Source organism: Rhinopithecus bieti, unplaced genomic scaffold (genome assembly GCF_001698545.2).
Source record: "Rhinopithecus bieti isolate Rb0 unplaced genomic scaffold, ASM169854v2 scaffold_1244, whole genome shotgun sequence".
NCBI classification, from domain to species: domain Eukaryota; kingdom Metazoa; phylum Chordata; class Mammalia; order Primates; family Cercopithecidae; genus Rhinopithecus; species Rhinopithecus bieti.
In genome coordinates, this window is record NW_016803397.1 from 1077491 (window position 1) to 1099949 (window position 22459).

Genomic DNA, 22459 nt, shown 5'->3' on the forward strand with positions numbered 1-22459 from the left:
TGAGGACAGGCACAAATGCTTTCCCGCCCAAATGTTGCATTTTCCAAGACCACCCTGGCTCTCCACGCTCCCATTCTGGGCCTATAAAAACCCGAGACCCTTGCAGGCAGATACACAAGTGGCTGGATGTCCTGATGAGCAACACATCAGGGGAAGAAGACAAACGACTGGTCGTCCATAGGAGCAGGCCAGCAGAAGAACACGCTGACAGGCACCCGGAAGCCAGAAGGCCGTGGACCAGCGGAAGGAGGCGGGGGTTGGCCTGGGCAGTCAGAGGATAGCCGGGCCTGCCGAACACCCCAACTCCGGGGGAAAACCATCTCCTTTCTGGCTACCCCACAGGCGGAGAGCTACTTCCACTGAATAAAACTTTGCACTCATTCTCCAAGCCCATGTGTGATCCGATTCTTCAGGTACACCAAGGCAAGAACCCAGAATACAGAAAGCCCTCTGTTCTTGCTACAAGGTAGGGGACCTAACTGAGCTAGTTAACACGAGCCGCCTATAGATGGCAGACTAGAGAGTATCCTGTAACACATGCCCAGTGGGGCTTCAGGAGCTGTAAACATTCACCCCTAGACCCTGCCCTGGGGTAGGAGCCCCATAGCCTGCCTATCTGTGTGCTCCCCTAGAGGTCTGAGCAGCGGGGCACTGAAGAAAACAGTCACTCCCCCATCGCGCGCCCTGAGAGGGGACGAGGGAGCATTTCCCTTTTCAACTGGGGACCTCGACCGGGATCCTGGAAGGTGAGTGTGTATGAATTGCGAAACTGTCCGGTCTTCCTCTCTTTTGAAACCCTGCCACCTCTCTCTTTCCTGTGAGTTAAGAGGCTCTGTTTCCCTTCAGGGAGTTTTAAACTGCCCTAACCGGCCGTCAAAACCCCCAGACTTTAATTATAAAATAAGTAATGAATAATTCTTATCAGTTATAATAACAATTATAAATTATGTGTTATTTATATATTAAGTTACAAATATAGGCTACGAACAATGAGTGCGTATTTCTGTAAGCAAATATGCTATAAGATTTTAAAATAAATTACCTAATTTAATTATTGGATAAACTTTATTAACTATTATTATAACTATTCCTTAGATGAAAGCATAGAGGCTCTGAAAGTTTAAATTATTTGCTCTACTAACCATTATACATTTTCAATTATGAATTGGAAAATTTATGTCTAAGGAACTCAGTACTAAATTTTTTTTTTCATGTATCAAGTGAATTTTTAGTATATAAGGAGAATATGCAGTATATGTTGGCAGGAAAATGTTGGAATAAATCAGGAATTATTTTTTATGGCTCCTGATCTAGATATACTTTATATGTATTGCTACTTTTTTTATCCTGACAATAAAGCCTGTGAATATGAAAACCATTAACCATCAGAGAAAAATGCCATTCACAGGCATATAGTAATCTATTTTAATTAAGCGTATTACATTTAATTAAATATAGCCAATAGAGTTTTCTAAATTTTACCTTTTGTTTTCAATTTAGAGACCACCAAGAAAACAATGAAATAAAATTTACAGATTTTTGCCAATTATTTGTTAGAAATGCCACATTGGAAATGAAAGCCACGAATATCAGTAATAACATATATGCATGTCAATGTCTAAGAAGCATCTGAACCCTCTTTTTCATATTTTACTTGAAGTGTCCGTGAGAATACCTTTAACAAGGTTGATGGAAAAAGTTCTCTTGCGTATTGATTAGACGTACATAAATAGGAATCTCATTATTGGAGAATAGAGGATACTAATGCGTAAGCTATTTCCCATCTTTCTGCTCAAGTTAATCACAACATTTTTCTTTATTTAACTCCTCCTTTGGATTCAGAACTCAGTTCAGTCGTCTCCTAAATCTTTTCTCTTGACTCCTTGACTTGTTCTACTGCCTTTATGCCGTCATAGGAATATTCACTTCTCCTTCAAGGCTTTTTCTTAGTTATAATATTACATGCATTTTTGTAAGTCTTTATGTTTGTCTCATCTACTACATGGTGAATTTGAGGAGAACAAAGATCATGCATCTTTTTTGTGGTTGATATTTTAACATACTCTAGCTCCAGGATAGTGCCTGGCACATAGTACATATGTAATAAATATCCAGGAAATGAATGACAAGATCTATTTTCTTAAACAGAAAAGTCTTTGTGAAATATTACTCTTTACTTGGCAAATAAAAGCCATGAAAATACAACATTTTCTCTCAATTGGGCAAGGATCTGTGATGGATTGATGGAAGGAGTAAAGAAAGGAATAAAAATAATTGAGGCCAAAATCTATTTACCATATATTAAAATTCTATACTTTGAACTTCTCCTACTTTTTTTTCAAATATGTGTAAGTAGCTATGGGATGAATAAACTTTTTCACTTTTGAATTATCTAGTGATTCTAAACACAAAGGACCCTGTTAGGATTCAGAAAATCTAAGTTGCATTCAGAATTAGTCATTCAACATATGTTATTGTGGTAAGTAGTGAGCAGTAGAATTAGAGTTTTGATTGAAAGTATTTTTTCAAAACTCCTATAAGACTCTTAAAGCCTTTTAGTTTCTGTGTGGGTCTTAAACTGCAAAATCTACCAGAAAGTTTTACTTTTTTAGTTTGCTATGCCTAGGAAATGGTTTAAATAATTTAAATTTTTGGAATACAACATGTATTTTCAACACATCGATAAGTCACACACACACATAAATATGATTTATAATTAGCACTAGCAGATTATAAAGTTGAATTGTTAATAATCTATTTGGTAAGAGATTGTCACAAAATATACTGAAATAGAGAAATAATAAATAAAATCATATATCAATTTGACTGTTAATTTATGCTGAGGTATATAAATGATGCTACCACTTTCACATCTGGGTCACTCTTGTTGAGAAATGCATAAAGGAGGAAACAAAGCATATCGAACACATGCTAGAAGAAAATGCTTTTCGACAGAAAAGAGGTTTGCTTGTTAAAAGACAATTTAAAAAAAATTGGATCAGCAGTTGCCACCTTACACAAGTCAGATGGATATTTATAGCTGAATATTCAGCCTGTAGCTTTCCATAAAAGTTTTAAATATACATTGAAAATCTGAAGGATCATCTTCGAAATGAACCCTATCCATTAGTAATTTACAATCTATTTTACTCTTATTCAATTCTAAGTATGTCTGTGGGATTTTAAAATATATTCAGTGTTTCCCGTTATACTTGGAGCTTTAGGGTATTTTTTCACTCTCTATTTGTGTATGTGAGTGGCTGTAGGAGTCTTTCCTTGGAAGTTGTAGGTGGGTTTTAGGACTGTTATCTATGAACATGCATGGCTATAAACACATTAGGTGAAGGGTATTTATGATAACAGGACAGCTCTGACGTTTTGTCTTGTAGGATTTGCTCTTTATTTGGTGATGTAAAATTTATCTTGCTTGCATTTTGTTAATGTTAATATATTCTTCAAGCATTCACTTTACTAAGATTGATCAGAATAACTATAACTACTAAAGAAATGATATCATGAGGAAAATTATTTAAATACCAAACTATCATTAGTATTAAATAAATAAACCTTCAAATGCTACAGCATGTTATGGCTTCCAAACTTTTTTATATTCTACCTCAGTGCAACTATAAAACAGAGCATATCATACAGTTCAACATGCTTAGATCAAAGGACTGGGGTTATTCAAGCGCTTTAGCTACGAATACTGCCACATTTTGTTTAGTCCAATTTAGCCTTCTATGTCATGGTTACATCATTTTAAAATGAAGATGATTTTAGAAGAAGATGGTTTATGTGATTATAAGTTTTAATTAATTTTGAAATTATACAAGTCTCTGAGGAGCAGAGCAAAGCTCAGAGAATAAATGATTCACTGAATGAACTAGCTAAGTAGTGGAATCTGGAGTATTCCTAAGTCATCTGACTAGTTTTTTGTAAAATCAGCAGAACACTGTATGACAATCGAAGGACTAAAGTGTATATATATATACACACACATATGTATATATGTATATACATGTATTTATTTGTGATCCTTTGATATAAATAATAATAAAATTATTTCCCAAGTACAAATCTTACTAAATCTAATTCACGTCCAGATGCCAGATAAAATAACCAAAATAATAATGTCTAACATTTTTATGGGACATTTATAGTTTATAAAATATTTTCTCAAATATATGCTCATATGTAGAAGGTGATTTGAATCATGACTATACAGGCAATGAAAGAGTAAATTTTGTTCACTTAAATGCTCTGATTAGACCAATGCATTATTGTACTCTGAATTGGCTTTGAAAGCATTAAAATGTGAAATTTATGTAATTCTATGAANTTTATAATTAGCACTAGCAGATTATAAAGTTGAATTGTTAATAATCTATTTGGTAAGAGATTGTCACAAAATATACTGAAATAGAGAAATAATAAATAAAAATCATATATCAATTTGACTGTTAATTTATGCTGAGGTATATAAATGATGCTACCACTTTCACATCTGGGTCACTCTTGTTGAGAAATGCATAAAGGAGGAAACAAAGCATATCGAACACATGCTAGAAGAAAATGCTTTTTCGACAGAAAAGAGGTTTGCTTGTTAAAAGACAATTTAAAAAAAATTGGATCAGCAGTTGCCACCTTACACAAGTCAGATGGATATTTATAGCTGAATATTCAGCCTGTAGCTTTCCATAAAAGTTTTAAATATACATTGAAAATCTGAAGGATCATCTTCGAAATGAACCCTATCCATTAGTAATTTACAATCTATTTTACTCTTATTCAATTCTAAGTATGTCTGTGGGATTTTAAAATATATTCAGTGTTTCCCGTTATACTTGGAGCTTTAGGGTATTTTTTCACTCTCTATTTGTGTATGTGAGTGGCTGTAGGAGTCTTTCCTTGGAAGTTGTAGGTGGGTTTTTAGGACTGTTATCTATGAACATGCATGGCTATAAACACATTAGGTGAAGGGTATTTATGATAACAGGACAGCTCTGACGTTTTTGTCTTGTAGGATTTGCTCTTTATTTGGTGATGTAAAATTTATCTTGCTTGCATTTTGTTAATGTTAATATATTCTTCAAGCATTCACTTTACTAAGATTGATCAGAATAACTATAACTACTAAAGAAATGATATCATGAGGAAAAATTATTTAAATACCAAACTATCATTAGTATTAAATAAATAAACCTTCAAATGCTACAGCATGTTATGGCTTCCAAACTTTTTTATATTCTACCTCAGTGCAACTATAAAACAGAGCATATCATACAGTTCAACATGCTTAGATCAAAGGACTGGGGTTATTCAAGCGCTTTAGCTACGAATACTGCCACATTTTGTTTAGTCCAATTTAGCCTTCTATGTCATGGTTACATCATTTTAAAAATGAAGATGATTTTTAGAAGAAGATGGTTTATGTGATTATAAGTTTTTAATTAATTTTGAAATTATACAAGTCTCTGAGGAGCAGAGCAAAGCTCAGAGAATAAATGATTCACTGAATGAACTAGCTAAGTAGTGGAATCTGGAGTATTCCTAAGTCATCTGACTAGTTTTTTGTAAAAATCAGCAGAACACTGTATGACAATCGAAGGACTAAAGTGTATATATATATACACACACATATGTATATATGTATATACATGTATTTATTTGTGATCCTTTGATATAAATAATAATAAAATTATTTCCCAAGTACAAATCTTACTAAATCTAATTCACGTCCAGATGCCAGATAAAATAACCAAAATAATAATGTCTAACATTTTTATGGGACATTTATAGTTTATAAAATATTTTCTCAAATATATGCTCATATGTAGAAGGCTCTTTATTTGGTGATGTAATTCATGATTTGAATCATGACTATACAGGCAATGAAAGAGTAAATTTTGTTCACTTAAATGCTCTGATTAGACCAATGCATTATTGTACTCTGAATTGGCTTTGAAAGCATTAAAATGTGAAATTTATGTAATTCTATGAACTAACACTTCATTATTTAGAGTATTGATTATAGCGTGTTCAGTAGTGATCTGTGACAGGGGGATACAGAAAATAGTACATATAGGTAATGATACTTATCACACGAAAACTTAATTTCAGACAAAAGATTCTCAGTCACAAAATTCCCTAAAAAGAAAATGTAATCAATAACAATGCTGGACAATTATAATTTCCATATTCACTAACTAGAGGTTTTATCTAGAGAACTCATCCTCAAATGTTACTAGTTTTGCATGTCCTCCCACATAGTATTGTGATAAAAATTTTCTTTGTTTTCTACCCCTAAATATAGCTAAATTTGGTAGAGAAATTAATAGACAAATACACACCCCAGGTCCTAACAGAAGCTGTGTAACAAGATAGAAAAAGAGGTTAGTAAGATTCCAAATTTTTATTAAGTTTTATATCCACGTTAAAAACAGAAGAGAACAGAATTTAGGTTTTGTTCTATTACCTAGTAATACTGTGATATTATTTTTTAAAATGCTGTCTTGATTCAGTTATGAGGTTAGAGGTTAGAAATTATTTGGTTAGACGTTAATCAGCTCACCTTCTTGCCCAGCTAATGAAATTCACACCCCAACCACTTCCCTTACTGGGCTCTCATACACGCGCCACAATGCACCCACCCTCACAGCCCTACTGTTAGCCAATAGCATCAATCTGAAGTCACTGGTTTTATTTTTAAAGCATCATCCCCATTAGAGGGAAGTTAAAGTGTGATAACTTTATTTAAATTAAGAGGGCATCATCAATTCTACTTATTTTCTGATTTTCCAAGTACCAGAGAATAGGACAGGCTCTATGCCCCAGAACCTGGACAATTTTTTAAGTGAGACATACAAAGGGATTCATCGAAACGTAGCTAACCTTATTTCACTTGCCATATACAAGCTGCTCCTGGGGATTCCAGCTTGATATTGCCCTGTCCCTGGTATAATTCCCTGTGTGACCTGGTCTGGCAGCCTTTTCTCATTTGGAGGGAAAAATAACAAAGAAAAATTGCCTTTCATCTGTCTAAGTGTCATTGTGTTGTGTCCACCGTCAAAAGAATCTGTAACTCTTGTAAAACACATGTGAAGGCTCAACTTCCTTAGAATGCAAATATGAAAAATAGAATTTACAACTATGAGAACCATGTATTGGGTATGTGTCAGAGAAAATGAATTTTCCACCTAGAAATAATCCGTGTTTCTTAAAAAGAAGTGAAAGAAACATTGAACATTAAATTATCAGAAATTGAGAAAGAATGATTTCTGAGGAAAGAAGCTATCATAGCAAATACTTGCACTTCCAAAATTAAAGAAATACAAAACCCCATAAATATAGAGTAAAACAAAATTTTACCGAGAAGAATACATTCAACTTGAATTTACATAGTAAATAATATTTCTACAGAGTTGAATAACAATATGATGTGACATTTTCATATTCAGTGAAAGGTTACTTTCTTATGTATTAAAAATTAAAAATTTTCAAAGAAGTGGCAGAAATTATACAACTTATATAAACTTTTTAGTATATATGCTACCAAAGTGAGCACAACTTATTTAAACTTTTTAAACATTTCATATGTATCTGTTTGATGTAGTATTTAGTGTGGCCTTGAAAATTCACCAAAAATAAAATAAAAATGAGAGATAGAAAGTTTTTAGCATAAATATAGAATTAATAAAACAAAAGAATTTCCTTAAGTACACAAAAATTGAAGATTCTTTTCAGATGAAAGTTAAAGAACTATTAAGTATCTAAAAATATCAATTTAAAGTCACTATTTTTATTTAAAAAGTATGATCACCTACAGAGAGGAGTCAAAGAGTGATAACGTTAGCTAAATTTAGAGGGCAGCAGCAATACTTCCTAATTTCTGATTTTAAAATTTGAGATGTAAATAATAGTGTATTTTTAAAATATGGAAAACAATCTATAACTATGATAAAACCAAGCTGTGTAATTAGCAAATCTTGCTGAAAACAAATGGTAATAAAATGCATAAGCTGAAGTTATAATATTTACTAAAGATCAAAACAAATGTAGAAAAACGATGCAAGAAAAAAAGAACAGAAGTTATAGCAGATATGAATAAAAACTCTAAAAGAAGGGAAATGATTTAAACTTTAAAAGATGATTCTTTAATATCGTGAAAATGACCAAACTGCCCAAGGTAATTTATAGATTCAATGCCATCCCCATTAAGCTACCAATGACTTTCTTCACAGAATGGAAAAATACTGCTTTAAAGTTCATATGGAACCAAAAAAAAGAGCCCGCATTGCCAAGACAATCCTAAGTCAAAAGGACAAAGCTGGAGGCGTCACGCTACCTGACTTCAAACTATACTACAAGGCTACAGTAACCAAAACAGCATGGTACTGGTACCAAAACAGAGATATAGACCAATGGAACAGAACAGAGTCCTCAGAAATAATACCACACATCTACAGCCATCTGATCTTTGACAAACCTGAGAGAAACAAGAAATGGGGAAAGGATTCCCTATTTAATAAATGGTGCTGGGAAAATTGGCTAGCCATAAGTAGAAAGCTGAAACTGGATCCTTTCCTTACTCCTTATACGAAGATTAATTCAAGATGGATTAGAGACTTAAATGTTAGACCTAATACCATAAAAACCCTAGAAGAAAATCTAGGTAGTACCATTCAGGACATAGGCATGGGCAAGGACTTCATGTCTAAAACACCAAAAGCAACGGCAGCAAAAGCCAAAATTGACAAATGGGATCTAATTAAACTAAAGAGCTTCTGCACAGCAAAAGAAACTACCATCAGAGTGAACAGGCAACCTACAGAATGGGAGAAAATTTTTGCAATCTACTCATCTGACAAAGGGCTAATATCCAGAATCTACAAAGAACTCAAACAAATATACAAGAAAAAAACAAACAACCCCATCAAAAAGTGGGCAAAGGATATGAACAGACATTTCTCAAAAGAAGACATTCATACAGCCAACAGACACATGAAAAAATGCTCATCATCACTCGCCATCAGAGAAATGCAAATCAAAACCACAATGAGATACCATCTCACACCAGTTAGAATGGCAATCATTAAAAAGTCAGGAAACAACAGGTGTTGGAGAGGATGTGGAGAAATAGGAACACTTTTACACTGTTGGTGGGATTGTAAACTAGTTCAACCATTATGGAAAACAGTATGGCAATTCCTCAAGGATCTAGAACTAGATGTACCATATGACCCAGCCATCCCACTACTGGGTATATACCCAAAGGATTATAAATCATGCTGCTATAAAGACACATGCACACGTATGTTTATTGCGGCACTATTCACAATAGCAAAGACTTGGAATCAACCCAAATGTCCATCAGTGACAGACTGGATTAAGAAAATGTGGCACATATACACCATGGAATACTATGCAGCCATAAAAAAGGATGAGTTCATGTCCTTTGTAGGGACATGGATGCAGCTGGAAACAATCACTCTCAGCAAATTATCGCAAGAACTGAAAACCAAACACCACATGTTCTCACTCATAGGTGGGAATTGAACAATGAGATCACTTGGACACAGGAAGGGGAACATCACACACCGGGGCCTATTGTGGGGAGGGGGAGGGTGGAGGGATAGCATTAGGAGGTATACCTAATGTAAATGATGAGTTAATGGGTGCAGTACACCAACAAGGCACATGTATACATATGTAACAAACCTGCACATTGTGCACATGTACCCTAGAACTTAAAGTATAATAAAAAATTTTTTAAAAGATGATTCTTTAAAAAGAAAAGTTTTAGTTGATAAAAACTTACAAAACTACACAGAATCAAGAACAAGGATATGAATGTGGAAGAAGACATTAAACAGTTTGGAGAATAATGTGTATGGGTTTATGAAAATGAAGAAAATCTAGATTAAAAAGTATAGCAATTGAATGAACATTTTTCTGTTCATTGTTTGCTAGTTTGGGAATAGGAAGAATTGCTTAGCCTTTATTAGTGGCAAAGTTATGCTATTACCTCACCCTGTTCTCCATTCCAGACAACTTTTATTCTTAGAATTTGCTAATACCCTTAATGTAAATATTTTGATAAATCCAGATTGTATTTTGAACTCTAATCAATCTAGTTCTTAACAAATCTCTATTGCTAGAATCAATATTCATGGAAGATTCTAAAATGATGCATAGTCCTTCCATCTGCTGTCAAATTTTAATTTCATTTTTGTTTTAAGTCAAAGCAATAGAGAACAGAGCTGCTTATTTAGGCTTTTTGCAGGTGTGTACTTAGCCAACTCTTTTGGTATTATGCCATCATCCTATTTGGAGAGACTTTTTAAGGCAAGGAATTCTGAAACTTCATAATGTCTTTATTTCAAGCATGCCAAGGAGCATATTTTCCTCTATATAGTAGCATGCAATGTATATGAGAAACTATTTAGACAAAAAAACCTGTGATGTTGAGTAATTCATATGTGTAATTAAGCATGTCAAATACTACCTATGCAACAAAAGTGACATATGCTAAATAAGCCTACAAAATACTAGTAAAACTATGCCAAACACATTTCCTAAAAGAAAATTGAATATGACTAGAATTTTAAGTGGTGTTATGCTTAATAAAATCTTAATGTCCTAAGTTATTATAAGTTCTTTAATTTGCATTTTCACTTGGGATTTTATAGGACTGAGTATTTTATTATGAATAACAATTCCCTTTCTACTTTGTCTTCTGGGAATCTGATAACCAAAAGTTCCACTCACCTCAAGTAATGATGATGGTTTTTGCAGCTTTCAGTTTGTATTCAGACACTATGACTCTCCTTACATATTTCTTTGCCCTCATTTTTCTACTCTCTTATTTCCTCATTTAATTTTGTGTGGTATGCTTTACTGTAAGGCACAGCACATTTTTCAGCATGTCAAAATAGCAGTGAAATGGGCTTAAAACAATCAATTAGCAGTATAATTTCACCACCAACCAGTTAGAAAAAAGAAGCTATATCCCCCCCCAAGCCAATTCTAAATTATTTTATAGTTTTATCTCCTATTTTGTAGTTTTATCTCCTACAATACAAAATATAGTCTAATCGATATTTTAATGTCTAAAAAGATTTCCTATTATAAAATTCACTGATTTAAGATTGTTCCCCTCTTCTGCTTTTTTTTTTTTTTGAAATATACATAGGAGTCCCTACTGAACATGGGGTGCTTTAAAAAAATCTGTGCAATTCATATGCCACATACTTATCTTTTGTATTTCTGTTAATAATACAGATATGGGTATTTTAAAAATCCAAGTCCATGGCCCTCATGGAACTTATTTTCTAAGAAATGAAACAAGAAGTACAGTTGACCTTTGAACCACTTGGCTTGGAACTGTGTGGGTTCACTTATAGTCAAAATTTCCTCTGCCTCTGCCACTCCTGAAACAGAAAGAGCAACTCCTCTTATTCCTCCTCCTCCTCCTCAGCCTAATCAACGTAGAGATGATAAGGATGAAAACCTTTCTGATGATCCACTTCCATTTAATGAATAGTAAATATGTGTTCTCTTCTTTATGATTTTTAATAACATTTTTCTCTAGCTTACTTTATTATAACAATAGAGCATAACAAACATATCACACACAAAATATGCGTTGATCAACTGTTATCTGTAAGGCTTCCAGTCAACAGTAGGCTACTACTAGCTAAGATTTTTTGTTTTATTTATTTTATTTATTTTTTTTGAGACAAAGTCTCGCCCTGTCGCCCAGGCTGGAGTGCAATGGCGCGATCTTGGCTCACTGCAACCTCCACCTCCCAGGTTCAAACGATTCTCCTGCCTCAGCCTCCCGAGTAGCTGGGATTACAGGTGTGCACCACCATGCCCAGCTAACTTTTTGTATCTTTACTAGAGACAGGGTTTCACCATGTTGGGCAGGTTGGTCTCAAAGTCCTGACCTCATGATCCGCCCGCCTTGGCCTCCCAAAGTGCTGGGATTACAGGCATGAGCCACCGCACCCAGCCAGTAGTTAAGATTTTAATGAGTCAAAAGTTATTTGCTGATTTTTGACTGCGTAGGAGTCAGCACACCTAACCCGTGAGTCAACTGTATAAAATACAAGGAGGTGTGAGAACGTTTATGTGGGAAGTCTGCTTAGGACTTGGAAAGATTAGGCAAGACTTTTGTAAAAAGTGGTATGTATGCTGAATTGTGAAGGATAAAAAACAAAGAAGAGAAAGAGAATTATTAAAGGCCTAGAGAAGGACGTACACTGGCCCAGAGACAGGAAAGAGCCGTGAAAGTTCATGCTTTTTTCTATGGATTCATATTCTAGGAGCAAGAGATCAAACATGGACAAAGAAAATGGGGCCAGCTGAGAACTTGGTAAACTATGATTAGAAATGTGAACTATATCTTTTAAAGCACTGAGGCTGTGTCTCTGATTTTATTCCCAGTGTGGCATGATTTGAAGTACACTTGAGAAAGATTTCTTTAACTACACAGAGGGGCCGCCTTGCAGAAATGCAAGAGGAAAAGAGTAAAACTCTTTAGTGGGCTGCTTCGGTCATCTAAGACAAATATACTAACAAGTCATTCATAAAATATCCTCATTAAAATTAGTTACCATAGCCAATTTATTAGTTGTAATGACTTAGGAATATCGAATCTTGAATCTAAGCTAGCTAAGTTTGTCTTAATATTTAGCGCAGCTCTGAATTGCACATAATTTTCTACAACCGCGATGGCAATACTTAGGGGTAATGCCGTAAAACACATATAATCACATATGTAAGAAAAACATTGTTTTCCACCCAGATTAGAAATCCTAAAGGCATAGCTTAGAGTAGGTGTTTTTAAAAACTGATCAGTAATACAGGGATACCATATAGATGAATTCTTTAGAAATTTACCAAAATTGTCTAAGTGTTCACTTAACGGAATTGGGCCTTCTTCATTGTAGGTTCAAAGTGTTGTAATGTGTGCAAAATAAGAGGAGTGTCCGTGCCTTTGAAAGGTAAATGTTTGTAGAATCTGGAAGTTTGGAACAAATATTACCTATGAAACAAAAATGACATCTGCTAAGTAAGCCTATAAAATACTACTAAACAATGCCAAATATATTTCTTTAAAATAAAATTAAATTGACTAGAATTGTAAGTGGTGTTTTGGTTAATAAAATCTCAATGTCATAAGTTATTATTACAAGCCTGTCTTTTGTGTTTTTCACTTGGAATTATATAGGACATATTTGAGTCATCCTGGTGTTTTCCTTGAATTGTCTTATTTTTTGCTAAAGTACTAAAATAAAAAGAAATAGATATTTCATATTAAGTGTTATTATATGGTTGTTTTTAGATTGGGATAGATGAAATTTATTCATATTAAAAGGAAAGCGTGTGTAATTTATTTATGTTAGGGAAAATGAGTAAGATTTTGGAAAATAAAGCTCACAAGGCTTAATTAGCTGTCTCTTTTTATAATCTTTCTGTTGATCAAAGTGTCTTTCAATATATGAGTGCTTCTGATGAAAATAGACATATAGATTTAAAATCATTTTTAAAGATGCTAAAGTATAGGTTGTATACATTCTAAAATACTGTTTGTGCTTCCTGAAAAAAATTAGATTAATGTACCTTTAATCCTGAGAATACAAGTATTAACAGAGCACTTCAGCATGCTATATCTGGTCTACATAAGGAGCAAAATGATTTTCACTGACATCCAACTGGTTATTCAGCACATACAAATCTGCTGCCTCTAGACTCTGGTAAAGTTTCAGTTCTATAAATGGTCATTGGGGTGTTAAGTTAATACAGGCTTTTTAAAAAATGGTGGCCTGAAATTGTTTTTGTAAATAAAGATTATTTCTCAACAGAGAAATCCACTATAGTTGAAATAGGTAATCTCTCTATTATTGGTGAAATTTGATCAGGTATTTTAATGTGAAAAGAAAAATAAAATAATAGAATGCTAATTTTATTTGTTCGTGTAATAGTACCTGCTTTTGGAATCTGGTCAACAAGATAAGAATGCCCTAATCATAAACAATTGTATAGAGAAGCTGATATGCATTTGTAACATTGCTGCTTCTATTCACCGGCATTATAAAAATTGTGAGAAAATATTGGTGGCAATATGTTATAATCAAGACTTTGAGCAATTTTGTATGTAACTTGAATATCCAAGACAATGTCACCATAATTTTGTAATAAGTACACATGGACAATAGTAAACATATAGTTATGCATGTATATGAATATGCATATACTTTAAAATTTTAAATTTGTAAGTTTAACATTAGTACTAAACCTATCATTTATATGGCTTTTCTACCAATTGGACAATGAGCTTCTCAAAGACAGATTGTGTTTTATTTACTTTTATGTTTACTGGACCTACCTTCTCTTTCGTACAGCAGTTACTCAATGAGTGATTTTTAGAAAAGTGCATATTCACAAAACGGTAGTATTTATTATTTTAATATTTTGGGACACGGATTTAAATGGTTTGGAACCTCATACAGGTTAGATAATATCTGAATGAAAGTGTGATACATTTCAAATAAAACTAGAGAAGTGTCTTATGATTTCCTCCTCCCTACTTTGTTATGCTCTGCCTTCTTTCCCTGAAACATTCTTATCAAATAATCTGCCACATCCTGGTCTCTAAGATACTTTAGCAACTGGGGAAAAAAGTTTTCATTCAGCACACTACCCTGCTCTTGTTCATGTTTTGTTTAGTAATTACTATCCTATTGTATCATGTCCGCATGTTTGTCTCCAAAAATAAAAAGGCAATTTCTTCGAGTATTTCATTAAATTTTGCTCCCCAAAGTACTTATTCTAATATTAGATACATATCAACTATTCCTCAATTTATTGAATCTATGCATATGCAGGTGAAACCTTGAAAATAATGATAAGCTATTTAAAATTTGCAAAGCTAGTATGCATTTACCAATGTACTGCTCCCATTCAATGATAATACATGTATTTGTTGAGAAAATACTGTGCAGGTGTGTTATAATCAAGACTCACAGCCAAATAGTTGTATCGTGAGAGAATCTGAGGCAACGCCTCCCTTCTCAATGAGACAATAAAACTGTGTCCAGTCAAACACAGAGAGGGTCCCAGAACTTTCAAGGCTGATAAGAATCTAAACGGGCATCTGTCATCTCTTCAAAAGAATTGACAGGGAGCTCAATTTAATATCACAGCACTGCATAAATGTTTTCTAAAATGTGTATGCAACAGGATTGGGTGTTTATTTAAAATATACTCATTATTAATATTAAATGAAAATAAACCCTAATCATTTCAATTAAGAAATACCATGATTTGGAGTGTGTTTTCATCATGTTGTCAACATTTAAAACCTAATTTTCTGTAATAATTTATAATAACTTCGTTTTTCATTCCATCTGGAAGGTAATCAATATAGAAGCATATGAACCAGCTGCTGCCCCAGTCACGGGGCAGCTGCCAAGAGTGACCTGGGCTTCTGTCCAATAGCAGAATCCCCAGAAAACCTTCTAGCTAAAGTAAATTGGTACAAGTGCAAATACAGCTTCCTTTTACCTAGCATTTTCATTTCTTGGGATCTATCAATCTTTGGCTTTCTTGCCTCACTTTTCATACCCATGATTTTACAACCAAACAACTGTTTATTAAGTTTTAAAGTTATATGGTGCTAATACATACAATTACTTCGAGGTTGTAGATATAATGATTTTTGCAAACCCCCTTTGTTGGCTGTCAAAGGCATGCCTAAGAATATAAAAACTCTAATATAAATACAAAATAGAAAGGAAAACAAAACAGCATCTATCAGGGAAAATCCAGTCATGTAAGGCATATTGATCATAGGTGGAAATAAGAAAGAAAGTGAAGTCTAATAATTTAATTAAAATAGAAGATTATGGCCTTTTATCTACTCATATAATAATCACCCCCAAAAGAAAATTATATATATGATTCTATAACTTTGTTGTATTTGTTATAAAATGGCAAGCAGAGACTATTTTTCAGTTAAAAGTTTAAAAATCTAACAAATGTTGACTTTATAATAACAAGCACTTAATACCCATCATGTCAAATACTCTTTGTAGCAACACTGTAGGCAGATTTCTAGTATTTTCTTTTTATAAAGCTATCCATTAACTTACATTAAATTAGGCAACTTAGTATTTCTGTAGCCTGTTACTCTCATGTTTTCCCACTAAATTACTTTTATTTTATTTTTTAAAATACTGGCTCTTTTAATGCCTTAATACCATATTTTCAGTGACAAAATTCCAAATAGATTTGCTTAGAAATAAAACAAAACCCACAGGCTTATTAATATCTTTAAGGAATGCTTTGGAAGACGAGTTGTAAAAGCTAATTACTTCCAAAGATGGGCATTTGAGCAACTGTCATTTGTTTCTCACTTTGATTTCTTTTTAATTAATTCCTTATTTTTTAAAGTATTTCCAGGATTTAAAATTATGTTTTATAGTTTGGCTTCAAATCCCTTGTTCTTATTTCCCTTGAGTAATCTGCTTCCCAGTGATAGAACAGTAATGAAAATGGTGTTTGAAAGATTCAGAAAAGTGTTACCTTCTTTCAACATTTTTTCTTTTCCTTAAAACTACGATAAAACATGTTTCTTTTTAACTTTAATCTTCGACTCCAGTTCCAATGGATACTTTACTAAAACTAGGCAGTTCAAGGGAGTATTTATGAACTTTCAAAATTGGCCATATGTTCTATAAAGTAGAATTCTATAATCAGCATAAGTTAGCTTGGCTTTCCTTAGCCCTGGTCCTTCATGATTCTTTCTAGAAAAGCTGATAAATTTTATTTATAGAAATTTTAGTTGAATCTCTGTTCAAATTATATTAAGTACTGTTGTACTTATAAATAAAATATTCATTCATTTGGAAGTAATAATGATGGAGATTTTTTAAATTTTAGATTCCTTTATAAATTTAGTAATAATTATTAAGATTATACTAGGCTTAAGTATTACAAAGTCCATCCTGAACAATCTATAATGTTTGGTGTGTTTCAGGTATTGTACTTGGTTCTTGACTAAGTAAAACACTTTCTTCTTAATTTTATGATTATACATATTTTTGTACCTCTTCCTCCCTCTCTCTCTTCTCCAAAATTCCTCTTGAATTGTGTGCCTACTCTTTCCTCTTGGTCTTTAGATTTATTACCCAATCTACCATTAAAAAGGTTTGTCTTGGCATATGTTTCATAGTTTTCGCTCTAGTCCCACCTGTGTCTCTAAACTAATCTTATATTTCTAAATGTTTTCTGGCTTTCCAAGTCTATGGATATTATTCTGAAAGCTTAAATTCAGACTTCTTTTACTCAACCTCATTTTTTCTTCATACCTTCCCCAAATCCTTTTTTTTCTTATCCACGACTTCTTTCCATTAATGACCTGTTGTTATACGTTGAATTATACATTTAAGTCTTAACTTCCAGTACTTTAGAAAAAAGTACTAAAAAAAGGTGGGGGGGGGAGGGGAGGAAGCTGTGGCAGATACAATTAGTCAAGATTAAACAGTACTGAAGTAGGGTGGGCCCTTAATTAAATATAACTGGTGTCCTTATGATAAAAGAGAAATTGGGGGCCAGATACAGAGGAAACCCCATCTAAAGAGAGAAAGATACACAGTGAAATAACAGCCCTGTGACAAGAGGGACAGAACTTATAGTAATGCACCTACAAGCCAAGGAATGCCAGGGACTGTCAGCACGTGCCAAAGGATGGAAAAGGCAAGGAAGAATTTTCTCCTACAGGTGTCAGAGGGGCATGGCTCTACTAACCCTGATTTTGGATTTCCAGCCTCCAGGAATTGGGGAGAAAATTCTTTTCTTGTTTGTGGACTTTGTTATGGAAGCCCTAGGGAACTAATACAGCTATCATATCCTGTAACTGAAATCTCAGTCATAGTTTACTTAATAGTCGTCCTGACCCTTCACTGTCAGTAAAATTCTGAAATCTTTCAATTCTCTTTTGATAATAATGGCAGCAGACTTCACCTATACACATACTTTGCCCCATCTAATTGAGATAGTAATAAGTCCTAACATCCTATAATAGATCCTAAAGTCTTATAATAGGCTTTTTGCTAAGTTGAAAGCTTAGAAGACTGTGGTATATTGATAGTCTCAGTACTCTCCATTTTTCAGTGGCCACTGATTCCACACTCTTTGCTGTGTAACTTTGCAGTTCCCTTCCATCATGACTTTGGGCTCCACCATCAGGTGTAGTTAAAGCCAATAGAATGCTGGCCACTGTAATTCAAACAGAGTCTTAAATGAACTTTAATATTGGGACATTACTTTTTTAACCTCTCCCTCCACTATCTCTGTGAAAATATGCCTGGTAGCTCATTGGAGAATAAAAGGCATGTGACTCAGTCACCTCCCATTCTAATTTCTGCAGCTAACTTTCAGCATGTGAATGAGTTTAGTAGAAAACAGATAAACTACTCAGCTAAACCAGCCTAAAGTGCTGATCTACATAGTCGTATGTTAAACAAATGCCTATTGTTTTAAGTCACTAAATTTTTGGCTTGTTTACACACACACACACACACACATACACACACACACACACTTTGTTATATTATTACTGTGACAATAAATATCAGGATCTACATATTATGCTATGGGAACTATATCTAGCCTCTTTCCTTTTGAAACTTTTTATCCATTGCATCAGTTCATTCTTCATATCCTATAGCAACCTCAATTGTTACTAGAAATATGGGTTATGGGCATGTATATGATTAATAACAGAGCATTTATAATAATAAAATTAGATGATATGTGATTTTCCTACTTGGGGCTGGAAGAACCTCTAATTTTATGAAATCCTTAAAAACAAATGTGAATTATAAATTACTAACATATAAATTTGTTTTGTTTTAGAAATCTGTTCTTTAGGCTAGATATGCATTCCTGGGACAATAATTTATCAACAAAATTATTATCTCATCAATAAGCCAAGAATATTATAAAAGTATATCTTTTTCTGGGAACCAAATTAGAAAACTTGACATCAAGGATAGTGCCAAAAAATACATTTACGTTCCATAGTGTGCAAACAACTCTGCCACTATAAGACTAAAAACCTAAATTATTTATGAAAGTGTCAGTTTCTGTATACAGAAATACCAATTTGGATTACAAATTTATGAGTGTATGATATCTTACTGGAGAGTAAGCAGACACTCTAGGGATTAAGAATTCTCAAGGTAACCGATATATATGTTATATATATATTATGATATATAACCCGATATTATATATATATATATTATACTAGTATATGACTGTATATATAATGTCATCAGGGTTGTTGTCCTTGTTTTTCCAGGATTTTATAAATAAATGACACCTTCCAATTAAAAAATTTCCATTTTATGAATACTATTAATAAAATGGTATTGTTATATGTTTAAAAATGAATATACATTGTATATAAATGTAGTCAATTAAACTTTGGATTTTAGCATTTGCACCAAACGACCATTTACGTGGAAATTTTTGGCTTAGAAATTTATTGTTACATGGATTTTATATTTAATTTCTATACCTTAGCAATTTTCTTTTATTTGAAACCATTTGATCACTGGGATCTTCAGTGTGTGCGTTAATAAGGTATATTTTGAAGTAGGTTAGGCCTTGGGGACTGCCTTCAATAAAAAATATTTTATTGAAAATTGACTTTGATAAAAACAATAGAAGATCACCACACACATTTTCTTTTAAAAATATATTTAGCGAGTTGTTAGTTAGGCTGACTTTCTAAATTATACATGGCGATTCATTCATTTCTTTAAACAATGAGGTTTATGAAAATAATATATTACAACTTATTCATTGTTTTGTATGAATCAAAGAACTTACCATTGGATTATATCAAAGTTGATTTATTCACTTTAATTTTAATAAATCATTGTAGTTAATTTGCACAACTAAAATTTCACTATTTAGTTAATGATGTCACTGGTGGAATACGTAAACCTTACCGTCAGTACATTTCAATAAGCAAGGAAGAAATGCCCTATCTGTTTGTTTAATTTGTCATTTATTTTCAAGGTTAATAAAAAATTTTTAAATGGCATCTTCTTGAAAAAGAGTCCATAGAGATAAAAAGAGAAGGAAACAAACAACTAGATGTATAATTGTATTACTAGTTACTTACAAATGGTTATAACTTACAATTTCTTTTTAACTATTTTAGTTATGAATTGTAACTAAGTTATAAATTAGTTACAAATGAGTTTGTACTGATTTATATTATTTTAAAGAGTTCTTAATTGATCCAACTCATTTAATTTTTCTTTAGTTATTAAAACAGCAAAAAGCCCAGATATGCATAAAATATGTTATTGAATTTATTACAAATTTATGTATTAAAATATGCAGTATCTAAAGCCAGTAACAGGATGGCTTATTGATATGGGAGGCGAACAGGGAAGTGCTGAGTAGAGAAGAGGTGGGCACCTGGCAAGGGCTCCATCCTCGGGCCTGTGCCCACAGGTCTAAGTGAGAACAGGCACTCCTATTTTCACACCAAAATGTTGCATTTTCTGAGACCACTCTGGCCTGCCACATCCCCCATCCTACGCCCATATAAACCCAAGATCTTAGCAGGCACAGACACAAGTGGCTGGATGTTGGAATCAGCAGAACAGTGATGATGGAACAATGCAGTAGAGAAAGCGAGAAGAGGATGGACGTCTGGATGCTGAGGGGAGTTCGTCCAAGGGCAGTCAAAGAAGAGTCTAGTCACTGGGCAGCCTGACTCCAGGGGCGACCACCTTTCCACTCCATCCCCTCTCTTCCGACTCCCCATTCATCTCACTGAGAGCCACCTCCACCACTTAATAAAACCTTGTACTCATTCTTCCAGCCCAAGTATGATCTGATTCTTTCGGGACACTGAGCAAAAACTCAGGATACAGAAAAGGCTGTTATACTGGCCCCCTGCCCTTGTGATAAGGCAGAGGATCTATTGAGCTGATTAACCACAAGCCATCTGCACATGGCAAAGCTGAAAGAGCACACTCTAATACACAGCCACTTGGTTTTCAGGAGTTATAGACACCCATTCCTAAACACTGCGGGAGGCAGGAACCCAAGAGTGGTTCCCAGAGCCTCTGCACCTGCCTGTCTGCATGCTCCCGCTAGGGATCTGAGCAGCAGGGGCAACGAAGGAGCTAGCCACACCCCTGCTGCACATTCTTCCAGGTGGGTAAGGGAACTCTCCCATTTCATTATGAATGTTTTTCTGTGGAAAAGCTAGATATGGTTATTTTATTTTCATTCATGTTCATCACAGTGCAATGTTTGTTAAAAATATGGTATTTTGGCAGTTTCATCAAGTAACAATTACTATATTCAATCATTTAAATTATATTATTTATTTACTCTTATTTACTTTTTTAAAAATAATTTTCTTGTGTATATTTTAGGTTAAAGACATGATGTTATGAGATACATACAATTAGCAAAATGGTTACTTTAGTGAAACAAATTAACTTATCTATCGTCTCATATAATACAGTTACTTTTTTGTGTGTGACAATAGCAACTAAGATCTACTTATTTAACAAAAATTCCCAATATAATGCAATTTAATTAATTCATCCTCATGCTGCATTACAAATCTAGACTAAATTCATTTTAGATATCTGCTACTTTTTATCTTTTTGCCTATGTCTAGTCTCCCATTTTCTCCACATCCCTCTTCCCGCTGCTCATGGTTACAAGTGTTTGATTCTCTATCTGTATACTTGACTTTTTGTGGACTCCACATATAAGTGAGATCATGCAATATTTTTATTTCTATTCTGGCTTATTTCATTTAGCATGCTGTCCCCCAGTTCAACACATGTTGTGGTAAATGGCAGGATCTGAATTTTTATGGCTGAATAGCATTCCATTAAGTATAGATACACCACACTTTATTTATCCATTGATTAGTCAATAAATGCTTAGGCTGTTTCTATAAAATGGCTAGTGTGAATAATTCTGCAATAAACATTTGAGCACCAGCATCTTTACAGGATGGTGGTTTCATCTCCTTTCGTTGCATATACAGAAGAGGGATTGGTGAGTTCATGGTAGTTCTATTTTTAATTTTAGGAACCTTCATATTGTTTTCCATAATGATTGTACAATCTACATTCCCACCAACAGTTACTAGAGTTCCTTTGTTTTCTCCGCACCTTTGCCAATATTTGTTAGCTCTTGTGTTTTTGTTAATAGCCATCCTAAGAGGTGTGAGGTGTTATATCATAGAGGATTCAATTTGCATTTCCCTGATGATTAGTGACGTTGCGCACGTTTTCATATTTCTGTTGGCCATGTATATGAATTGCTTGAAAAAATGTCTGTTCAGGTCTTTTGTCCATATTTTTTTTTTTTTTGGTAGATACCCAGTATTTTTTTTTTT

General features: G+C 33.6%; 1 long non-coding RNA gene across 1 annotated transcript in view; it reads left to right on the forward strand.

The window, feature by feature from the left end:
* Window positions 1-684: 684 nt before the first annotated feature.
* The window catches only part of LOC108536015 (uncharacterized), a 34010-nt gene continuing 12235 nt past the window's right edge, over window positions 685-22459 (forward strand). The window contains exon 1 of the long non-coding RNA XR_001887397.1: window positions 685-746. This is a non-coding gene — a long non-coding RNA (uncharacterized LOC108536015). The remainder of the gene's footprint in view (window positions 747-22459) is intronic.